This window comes from Ursus maritimus, unplaced genomic scaffold (assembly GCF_017311325.1).
Source record: "Ursus maritimus isolate PB19 unplaced genomic scaffold, ASM1731132v1 scaffold_10, whole genome shotgun sequence".
NCBI classification, from domain to species: Eukaryota; Metazoa; Chordata; class Mammalia; order Carnivora; family Ursidae; genus Ursus; species Ursus maritimus.
This window is the reverse complement of record NW_024423344.1, coordinates 72,025,029-72,036,157: the sequence shown is the minus strand read 5'-3', so window position 1 is coordinate 72,036,157 and position 11,129 is coordinate 72,025,029. Positions and strand designations below refer to the sequence as shown.

General features: G+C 37.6%; 1 pseudogene; it reads left to right on the top strand.

Annotated features, from left to right (window-relative positions):
* LOC103657632 overlaps nt 1–2,008 on the top strand; it is a 27,904-nt pseudogene extending 25,896 nt beyond the window's left edge.
* Nucleotides 2,009–11,129: the final 9,121 nt, after the last annotated feature.

The window sequence follows — 11,129 nt, the reverse complement described above, 5'->3', positions numbered from 1 at the left end:
CAAAATCACATCCCCCTCCTGCTGAAAGAAAGAAAGAAAGAAAGAAAGAAAGAAAGAAAGAAAGATGAAAGAAGGGAGAAAGGAAGGGAGGGAGGGAGGGAGGGAGGGAGGGGAGAAGGAAGGAAGGAAGGAAGGAAGGAAGGAAGGAAGGAAGGAAGGGAGGAAGGAACGAAGGGAGGGAGGAAGGGAGGGAGGGAGGAAGGGAGGGAGGACTGAGGAAGAATCTGCTTCTACCACTAGTAAAGATCTTGTTTGGCTTTGTCATAGACTGTTGCTGTTCACCCAATCCAGCAGCAAATCCTATCAGTTCTGCCTCCAAATTGTATTCGGATTTAGGATCCCACCCTCTCCATCTTTACTACTCCCACCCTAGGCAAGGCCTGATCCTCCCTCATCTATACGATCACAGATGCTATCAACTAATAGACCTGCTCTGCCTTTACCTTCTTTTCTGTCTGTTCCCAACACGGAAAGCAGATTGGTCAAGTTAAATTGGCATATTATGCCATATCTCTACTCAAAATAGTATTTCCTAATAATTTCAGTTTATTTATTTTAAATATCTCTTCACTGTAGCATTAGAACAGTTTCAAAAGGGAGCATAAGGAGATGTGCACATTCAACTTTTGTTCCAAATGCACCATGTTATCAGAATCAGTATCTAAATGTCTTATTAACAAGTCCCTACCTGGGGTGGCTGTGCATTGGGTTGGCAGGGCCTGGACAGGGCATACAGTGGGGAACTCTGGGTGGGAGGCACTGATGAAGGCTGTCCTTTTCCAGCTGGAATCACTCTTGAGGAGAAGACCCAAGACATAAGACACCAGACAAAGGATAACCACAGTGTATTTTCCAAGTATATCCACTTTCCTGTGTTCTCATCTTTATGATGTCTGGCGTCTGTGTTAAAGTCCTTCTGTCCTTCTAGCTGAGCCTGGGCCTTATGACCCGAATGCCTGGCCTGAAGCTCACTATGAAGAGTATTAGGCCGCATGTCATGCTGCTCTCTCTGCAGAATATGAAATAGCTGAGAACATAAAAATCCGATTGCTGACAGCAGAGGAAGGATAAAACACAGCCAAACCTTAAAGGCCATTTCCCTAGAGTGGGCTTCCTAAAATCTGCTAGGAAAGTTGAGGAACCATGGAAATGCACCATGCGTTACCTTTATCTCATGTAATCTCAGTTGGAAAACCCAAGGAAGCAAAGCTACTCGGGCTCGGCATTATAATAAAATGTGATTTATGAGTTCAGAAGGAAAGAAAGACTTCCCTGCTACGGGATTAAACACCAAAGAAGGCAGAAACCAATGTTACTGGAAAACAATTCAAGTTTTTCAGTGTGTTCATGACCATCATCTAGAAGAAGAAAGCCATGACAATACCGACATCTTACCAGAGAATCTAAGGTGGCTTCTGGCAATATACAAAGCCATATCCTTCCAGAGAAGATGCAAGCCCTACCTACAGCACAGCCACACGAGTGGAGGAGCAGGATATATGCAGAGCAAAGAAGCTTTGGGGATTTGTTGATGCACCCAAGATGGACAAATGCACAAGCAGTTCTTCCACTGAAATAGTGCTGGGGCGATGCATGGAAATCATAAACATAGATGCAGGAGATTCCAGAGATCCCACGGGAAAAGAAATTTTCCATCCCTCTGGGCAGCAACACAACTTAAACAAAGGTAATCAAACCAAAACTTTTTGGGGCTAGCATTATAACTAGTATCCACCAATAGAAGGTCCTAGTTAATGTTCTGAACTTGTGGTTTCTTTCTACTATGTTGACCTTTTATCGCATTTATCATCTTCAGCCATGTGGGTACGCATATAGATATCAACCTGCCCTACCTGAGACTAGCCTAATGGACACAAGTGAAGCATACAAAAATGAAGAGCTAAAGGTAAAAATTAGGAAAGCCTTAGTGGAAAAAGATGAGCAAACAGATAAAATATCTAACCTCGCACTGAAGAAAGGCTTCTACGTTTCTATTATAGAAAACTAGAATCCCAGTGAGGACTTCTAAGTGAACAAACATCCCATATTAGAAATCTTGCATATGTATGACTGTCAGTTGAAGCTTTCAATAAGCTGTGCAGTCTGTTAAAATGTGTTTCGATACAGAAACATACACATATGTAAGTATGAAATATATAAATACACGCACACACACACACACACACACACACATAATATGTGTATATGAATGTTTTTAAAATCGTTGTCCAGGTAGAGGAATAGAGATGGTGTAGAGATTTTGTTGGCTGTTCTTGACCACACTCATTACTGTCACTAAGAAACCCAAACAACTTTGCTAGAACTATATCACAGCACTTTGTAATACTTACACAGTGCTAAATAAATCTTCCTTTAAAAATTTTTAGAAGAAATTTTTTCCGGTGTTATTTGTAAACTCAACCCACGAATTTGTACTTGCCATGATTACTCATCATTGGCAGTGTTTCTTTCAGAAAAAGAATAAAAATGGCCCTTGTTCTAAATGTGTATTAATGAAAACACAATTTGATATTAAAAAGAAAAAGCCCCATCAGTGCTTTCCAAGCATCTTCCAGAACATAGCCTTATTTTTCTAACACTAAATTACAAGATCTCCCTGATGAAAATCAGTTAGAAAATCGTTTAATGTAATAATAGTAATAGTTATTATTGTTGTTGTTATTTGCATCAAATTTCTAAATGCTGTGTTAGGGGTTGTGGAAAATACAAATAAGGCATGGCTTATTTTTTGGGTACACTCAAGTTACGTATTATTTGTTTAATATCTTTTTCTCCATGAGCAAATATGAACAAATCAGAGAACATCAACCTGGCAGAGTGTGTAGTTCCGAAAGTAAAAGGAGATGTGAGACAAAGTTATAATAATGATTGTCTGGAGAATGGAGAAAAGAATTTCCATGGAGATGAAAATTGACTCAAACTTACAGGAAATGGGTACAACCTGGAGGGTGGAAGCTGGGGCCAGAACTGGGAAGAAGCCTTCCACGCCAGGCTGACATCATAACTTCATAACAGCTCACACAAGAACACAGTAGATATTTGGGACTCCATTACTTCATGAAGAAATGTTAAAACGAGAATGCATTTTTGAGTGGGCTATGAGATGTCTGATTGCAACAAATGTTTTATGTCGCTGGACATCGAGAAGAGGCTCCTTCCCCAGGCAAGCTTTCAAATAAGACTCCAGTCTTGGGCAACACCTTGTTTGCAATCTTGTGAAAGATCCTGGGGCAGAGGACCCAGCTAAGCTGCAGATGAATCTCTGACCTATTGAAATTGTGAGATAATAAAGTTAGGCCACAAATTTTGTGGTCATTTGTTCCGCAGCAACAGATAACTAAAAAAGGGTGACATTGATGTGAGCTGAGAGGCAAGAGATGATAGTACAGGGTTCACCAGAGGACAATATTGCACAAGTAGGCATATTAGAGAACACTAAAAGGATGCTGAGGAAAATCATACACTTAGAAACTTGTCGAATTATTTAGACCTGAAATGTTAAGTGCCTTGCTCTATTGGAGTCCATGGGAATTAAGATATTGCTATTCCTGCTGCTGGTCATTTATTGAAAATTTTTTTTTCAGTGCTTGACAACTTCTAAGCACCTTATATTTATGGACTCAGTTAAAATTTATGACTACTCTATAGTTCTTGTACTGTCCGTTTTACAAGTGATGGATAATAACTGGGCAAAATTAATGGGTGGTAGTTCCAGGCAATGTGATCCTAAAGCCCATGTTCCTAGAGGTAGGTGCTCTTAGGATGACTTAAGATTCAAAAAACAGAGACAGAGGCGCTCCACCTTGAGAGCAGTAAGGCTGGTGGGCTCCACGGCTTAACAATAACCAAATGCTCATTACTAATATGGACAAATTATTTTGCAGTGTATCTGAACCTGACCCAAAAAACAGGGATATTGTAGTGACTTTCATTGTAAAGGAAACGTTCAGTTACTACTTCATTGTATAAGAACAATAATGAAATTATTTTTAATATTTCAGATTTTCTTTTTCAGGTTAAAATATAACTATGGAGATATGCAGGAGATGCTCTGAATAGAAAATATATGGCTTATGAGCGAAAAACAAAATACCACCAGTTTCATAAATGTATGTTTTGTGCCAGAATAGATTCCCAACTGGTTTTACGGCTGGAGATGGCAAACGCTATGAGGGACAGGAAATAAATTAATAGCATCACGGTTGCATGATTGCAACATAACTTTTATCCTAATGACAAGTGTACCATAGCAATAATAAAAGTTTCAGAAATGATGGGGCACTTATGCCTTCAATGAACCATATAAGTAGATATTTCTATTATATCTTTGGCAGAGGGTACAATACTGCATTTCATCATGAGCAAACCACTGAGATCTGTGGTAGACGTTGAAAACTTCTGGTTTATTGGACTTCACTATTCATTTCAAAACCTTTTGCTCATAATATGATTTGTAGAAGAAATATATATACAGAAGCAAATTAGCCCTGTGTTGTGGACTTGTTGGCATTTGGTAAACTGAGATTCAACCCTGTGTCTACGATGCAAACCATATCGCGGTCATTGGATGTGGGAAAGTGAGGGAGTTACAGAGGTCAAGGATGGACGAGTTTTCTAGCTCAGGGGAGTGGTAGAGGGGTCTATACATAGGATGGGGGGAAGATGATGGATTTGGTTGCATGAAACTGAGGTCATAAAGATTATGGGTCATAAAGATTACATTTACAGGTGAAAAGGGGACAAATACACCATCAAGAAAGAAGGTAAAATTCACCGTGATTATTTTAAGCATTAGTTTTAGCTAGAAGAGGGAAAAATATCCCCCCGAAAATTCATCCCTCATGTGGTTTTGAGATGTGTACATTCACCTCACCTGTATATTCCAAAAATTCTAAGAAAACCACTTCATTTATAGTTGCCTGGGGTTGTTAGCTTCCTCCGGCATTTTCAGGAGGAAAGGCACTCCTTTTTCAAAAACAAATGAACAAACAACTTCAATCTAGGCCTCCAAGAAATTTCACAGATATGGTGGGAAGATCTGGGCTCACACACGAAGATTAGCAAACACCCCCACACCCGGGGCAGTGAGTGGGTGTCACAAGTGAGAGCCGGTACCCACCCCGGAGCGAGGCGTGCACCCACGCGGACTTCTGGTCTGGGAGTTGCCAGTCACAGAACACAAAAGAAGCATGTTTGATATGTTTTTGAGAAGACAGGCATGAAAATTGGAGCAACATTTAAGACATAAATCAACAGGTTGTGACAATAATGAAAAGAATACTTCTAAATGAGAACTGTAATTGAAAAATTGAAACCCAAGGTCAGACATAAGAGAAGCCATCAGATTACAGAAAAGGATACGGGACTGTGAGAGAAAGGCTAAAAATTATATGGAAAATAGAAACATTCTAATACATACTTCATTAACCTTCCACAAGGAAAGAAGGGAAACAAATTCAAAAAGAGGCACTACTCAAAGAAGGAGCGTCTGAGAGTTTTACTGAGAGGAAGACCACAAACTTCACATTCAGGAAGCATGGGACATGCAAGTAAAATGAAATCCACACTTAGACATTTCACGTTGAAATGAAAGAACCTCAAGGAAAAAGAAAATAAATTAAAAATACTTATGGAGAGAAGACAGATCACCTACAAAGAACAATAAGGCTGACAGCTGACCCACTGACAGCATCAACAAAAGCAGAGAAACAGTAAAATAATCGTTTTAACGTTCTAAGAGAAAATAGTCATCAACCGAAACTTCGAAATTCCAATCAGGAACGAAATTTAAAGTTTTGATATCTGAAACCCAAAAATGTCTATCACCAACACACTTTTTGCTAAAGGAAATTTGTGAAAAGACACATTTCAGAAACGGGGGGAATGGTTTCAGAATGTAGATTTGACACAAAAGACACCGGTGATTTTTTTTTATTATTTATTTAACTACATGGGTAAATATAAGTGAACATTAGTTGTTCGCTAGCTGTCTAGTTCGAGTGGTTGGAATAAAGCAAGCAGAAGTGGGTTGGAGAGGGAGACTCAAGTCTAGGTGGTAAATTTCTCAATGAAAGGAGGGGAGTAAACAAGTCTGGAGGCATCAGGAATGAGGGGGGTACAGGGAGCGTAGGTTTCGGAGGGTGAGAGGCTGATCAAAGAATGTCTTGGCCTTGCATTCTGAGAGACAGAGGAGGCAGTCCCAGAGGCCTGACTCCACTGCAAGGAAAAGTAAATTCCTGGCAAAGCGGTATAAATACCCAAGTCAAAGTGCCTTTACAATTGGAAGTCCATATGCTCTTTTATGTGCTACAGAAATGCAGGGAGGTTAACAAGTGATGGAAACTCTCTAGAATAAAAGTTCTCTACATCCTGGGACTGCCAGGGCTTCCTCCTCTCATTAACATATCATTCTTACCCCTTGGTTTGCACTGCTCTCATTAAAGGTAAAAGCAGCTGTAAGCCTCATGCCACAATGCAAGGTTCTGTGTTCCAATGTATTTATTTAAAGAAGTCAGAGGGGAGGAGATGATTATTACTCAGCTTAATTTCACTTTGAAAGGAAAGCTCAAGCATCGAGATGCTAGTGTGTTCAGTTTCCTAAACAAGTCCCCTTGGAACAGTAAAAGCATTTCTTTGTCAAAGCCTTCTGTTTTTTTCCCCGTCTCTCCATCAAAGGAATAGAAAAAAAATGTTGACTTTCTTTTGATTTTTTTTTTTTAAGATTTTATTTATTTATTTGACAGAGATAGAGACAGCCAGCGAGAGAGGGAACACAAGCAGGGGGAGTGGGAGAGGAAGAAGCAGGCTCATAGCTGAGGAGCCTGATGTGGGGCTCGATCCCAGAACGCCGGGATCACGCCCTGAGCCGAAGGCAGATGCTTAACCGCTGTGCCACCCAGGCGCCCCGACTTTCTTTTGATTTTTATTTCATACTCTCTCAGTATGTTAGGAAAGCTTTTTAGAGATAATCTTTATTTTCCCCGATATGTTCAAATATGAAACAGTCATGTAATTAATTTATCTTCTGGAAAGATGGGTTTGCAATGAGTATTTATAACAGGGCAGAGGACCAAGAATAATAAACTGAGCAGGTCATCTTCATTTACGCCCACTTGAATTTTCTCCAAATTTTTGCATTCAATCTTGTTCCTGGTGGCCTTTAGCCATAGAGACTGTAGATCAGCCATCTGTACTTGCTTATTTCCTTGCATCTTTCTGATCTTCACCTTGCGACACACCACTCTTACTTACTCTATGGCCCTGACCTCATCGGTCTGTCAGTAGTGCCTTGATGCTAAAAGCCCTTGTATTCCTGCGTATTGTCATCATTCTCTGTTAGATAAGCCTTCCCATTCTTAAAGACCATCATACACTTATTTTGCTGCCCTTTTACCCTATCTTCACTGGAAGAAGGAATCCTATTCCTTTCCCTTATCTATAGAGCCTCCTAACTCTTATATCTTACATTATCTTTATGCTTTCTGCCTCTTAACTACGTGCGTTCCCCAAGAAATGGTCCTTGGTCATCTGCTTCTCTTCCCTATCTCTTCCCTTGATGTGCTTTGTCTTGTCTTAAACTAGCCTCTCTGTCATTGTGTAATGCCCAAGGTGGGTGACAGGGCTCTCTGAAAAAGGTAAAATTTGACGCACCAATTAGGTCTAAACTTGAAACAGTTAGCCTGGGTGTCTCTTTAAACATCCAAAACAGAGTTACGTTATAATTTATCAAGCTTGAACATATAATTATAAGAATAAACAAACATATCCTATATTTTAGAATAAAGCGATAACAGCAAGTATTAGACATTATTCATGCATATGCTTTCTATTTACCCATGTAAGAGTTTGACAAATAACATAGGCACATAGCCCCATATTAAACCGCCCATCCATGAATGTTCTTTCTTGCTCCTTCATAACTCTTGACATTAACTGAATCACTTTGGATAATGAGGCTAAGTATAAAGCCCGGGATAGTAAAAAGAATACATTAACCCCCCAGATCCCTGGGCCTCATGATTCTCTCCTTCCCCGACTCCACCAAAATAATTTAATGAACCTCGGAGCAGGTTCAAGAGAATCATGTTTAGTTTGGCTTTGTCCTAATTGGTGTTGAGTCCTGTTGTCAGAAGGTCTGTAAAACTAGCCATTTGTTTTAGCTTTCTTTTGATACTTTTGTAGCACCCTGGCAATTAAAATCAATCAGTATTTTTTATTGTTAAAAGTCAAGAAAACATATACTTTGACAATTTAAATGTAAGTTGGTTATTTCTTATCATGTAAATTCTGGAAAATCAAACTTCTAGAATCAATATTCTTTTAAGCAGAAAACCAACTTTCCCTGAAATACTTTAAAATCTCCTTCCGCTTATAACATGTGCGAATAAATAAATTCAATAGTTTTCTTTCCTTAAATTATAAAGAATTATCAATTACATTCTTCTGATGTTACCCTTGTCACTTTTATGACTGGTGCTATACTCTTTTTTTTCCCCCTTCAATTACCACTATAATTATCACTGCATAATTTATAAATATTGCTTTCAGAAACTGGATTGTCCTGCAGCTGTTTTTTCTGTGTCATTGACAGTCTGAAGCATTTCTTACATAGTTCAAGATAAGGCATCCCATTCTTTGTTCTTAATCTTGATGGCACTAGTTTTGTGTTAATTCCGGGGTCATCCAATGAAAAGCCACGTGGGTAAAGCAGGACATTCACAGCGATAGAATAAACATACAGTGACCCAGAGGTTCTTGGGAGAGCAGGCAAATATGAAGGAAAAGTCAAGGAAATGGTATGCTAAATTGAATTAATTATGAATATTTTAGAAACGTCATTGAATCTCTTAGTAAATACGAATCTTTTACTGAGATCACAGTTGCTTTCTCTCTTCAATAGACCATGGCTAACCGTATACTGCATTTTTGGTTCTTTTATCTTCCCTCCAATTTCCACATTGGCTTTTATCTGATATTTAAACCCACATCTTGTACAAATAATATGTATTATTTAAGAGTATAACAGATTCATTTATATATACACAGAATTTAATAACTTTTAAAACCTCTGAAGGTGTAAGTTGGTCTGCTTGTTTTGTTGTTTTTTTTTTAATTAAATAAGGTAATATTTGGAAAATAGTTTCTCTGAATGAGTTATTAGAGATACAAAAATTGAAATGCACTTAAAAAGACCACATTATCTACTGAATTAGCCAAAATTAAAATTAATTTATGGCTATATAAAAAATGCTACATGTGTGTATAGTCATAGAATCCTTCTGTGAAAATTGCATACATGTTGGGCCAAATAGATGCTCACCACAGACTGAATCTTACATAAACTCGTAAGAGTTTATTCTTAGGAAGGAATTTAATAATAGGTTATTAAATGTCAAAATGTTTATTTACTGTTATTTATGATAGCAGAATCCTTATGTGAAAATAAGGGATTGATTTAATAGTTTATGACACAAAAGTTAGTATAAGAGCACACCTCTATTAAAATAATTAAAATATAACAGAAAGGTACTTGAATATTTATGATAGAACATTAAATTTTACTTATTTTTTATTTTCATTTTTTTAGAGAGGGGAAGGGCCAAAGGGAGAGAGAGAATCTTAAGCAGGCTCCATGCCCAGTGCCGAGGCTGCTTTGGGGTTCAATCTCATGTCCCTGAGATCATGACCTGAGATGAAATCAAGAGTCAGATGCTTAACCAACTGAGCCATGCAGGCACCACTTAAATTTTAAAATTCTGAGGAATATTGATAATGGAAGAGGCTATGCTATGAGTTGGATTGGGGAAATATAGGAAATCTCTATACCTTCTGCTCAATTTTGCTGTGAAACTAAAACTGCTCTTAAAAAAAAACCTATTGAAATATTAAAACAAAATTCAGAATATAAAATTGTATGTAGACTTGGGTGCGAAAATGCAAAAAAAAAAAAAAAACCCATACATGTTGACAGGTTTTAATTTGTGGTAGTAAAAATAATAAAAATTATTTTATTCGTTTTGTATAAGAACTACAAAATCTCATGATTATCATAAATAGTGTTTTTAAGCATGTAAGAATGACTTAAAATGTAGTGTCCAATGATCTAATTGATATCATTGAGAATTAAATTTTTTTGGAGAATTTTAATAGATATTGAATTTAAGAAACCAAAATCCAGTTGGTTCTGTGACCTCTGCTTCCAAAGCAATTGCACACCCACAGACACCTACACACACACACACACACACACGCATGCAAATACACATGCATACGTATGCCACGCATTAAGATAGACAAGAAGCATTACTTCTTATAAATGGAGAAGGGATAAAAATAAACAAAAATATAAATTATTTTTTTACGTGTTTAAGAAAGTATCACAGTGAGCAGTGCAATGGAAATGATTTTCCAAATAAAAATAAAATGCCAAAGATATTGTTTTTAATGTTACTTACTTTTTTTTTTTTTAATCTTGATCCTCTATCTATTTCACTCACCCCCCTCCACCTCCCCTCTGGCAACCACTGGTTTGTTTTCTGTATTTAGAAACTGGCTTTTTTGTTTGTCTCTTTTTTTCCCCCTTTGTTTGTTTGTTTGCTTTGTTTTCATAAATTTCACATAGGTGTGATGTCATATGGTATTTGTCTTTCTCAGACTGACTTATTTCACTTAGCATTATACCTTCTAGATCCATCTGTGTTGTTGCAAATGGCAAGATTCCTTTCGTTTTGATGGCTGAGCAATATTCCATTACATATATGCACATCTATATATTCCATTATATATATCCCAGATCTTCTTTATCCATTCATCTATGGATGGATGCTTGGGTTGCTTCTATATATTGCCTATTGTAAATAATGTTGCAATAAACATAGAGAGGCATGTATCTTTTCAAATTAGTATTTTTCATAGTCTTTGGGTAAATACCTAGTAATGGAATACTGGATCTTATGGCAATACTAATTTTAATTTTTTGAGGAACCTCTATACTGTTTTCCACAATGGCTGCACCAATTTGCATTCCTACTAATAGTGCCAGAGGGTTCCTTTTTCTCCACATCCTTGCCAAAATTTCTTATTTCTTGTGCTTTTGATTTTAGCCATTC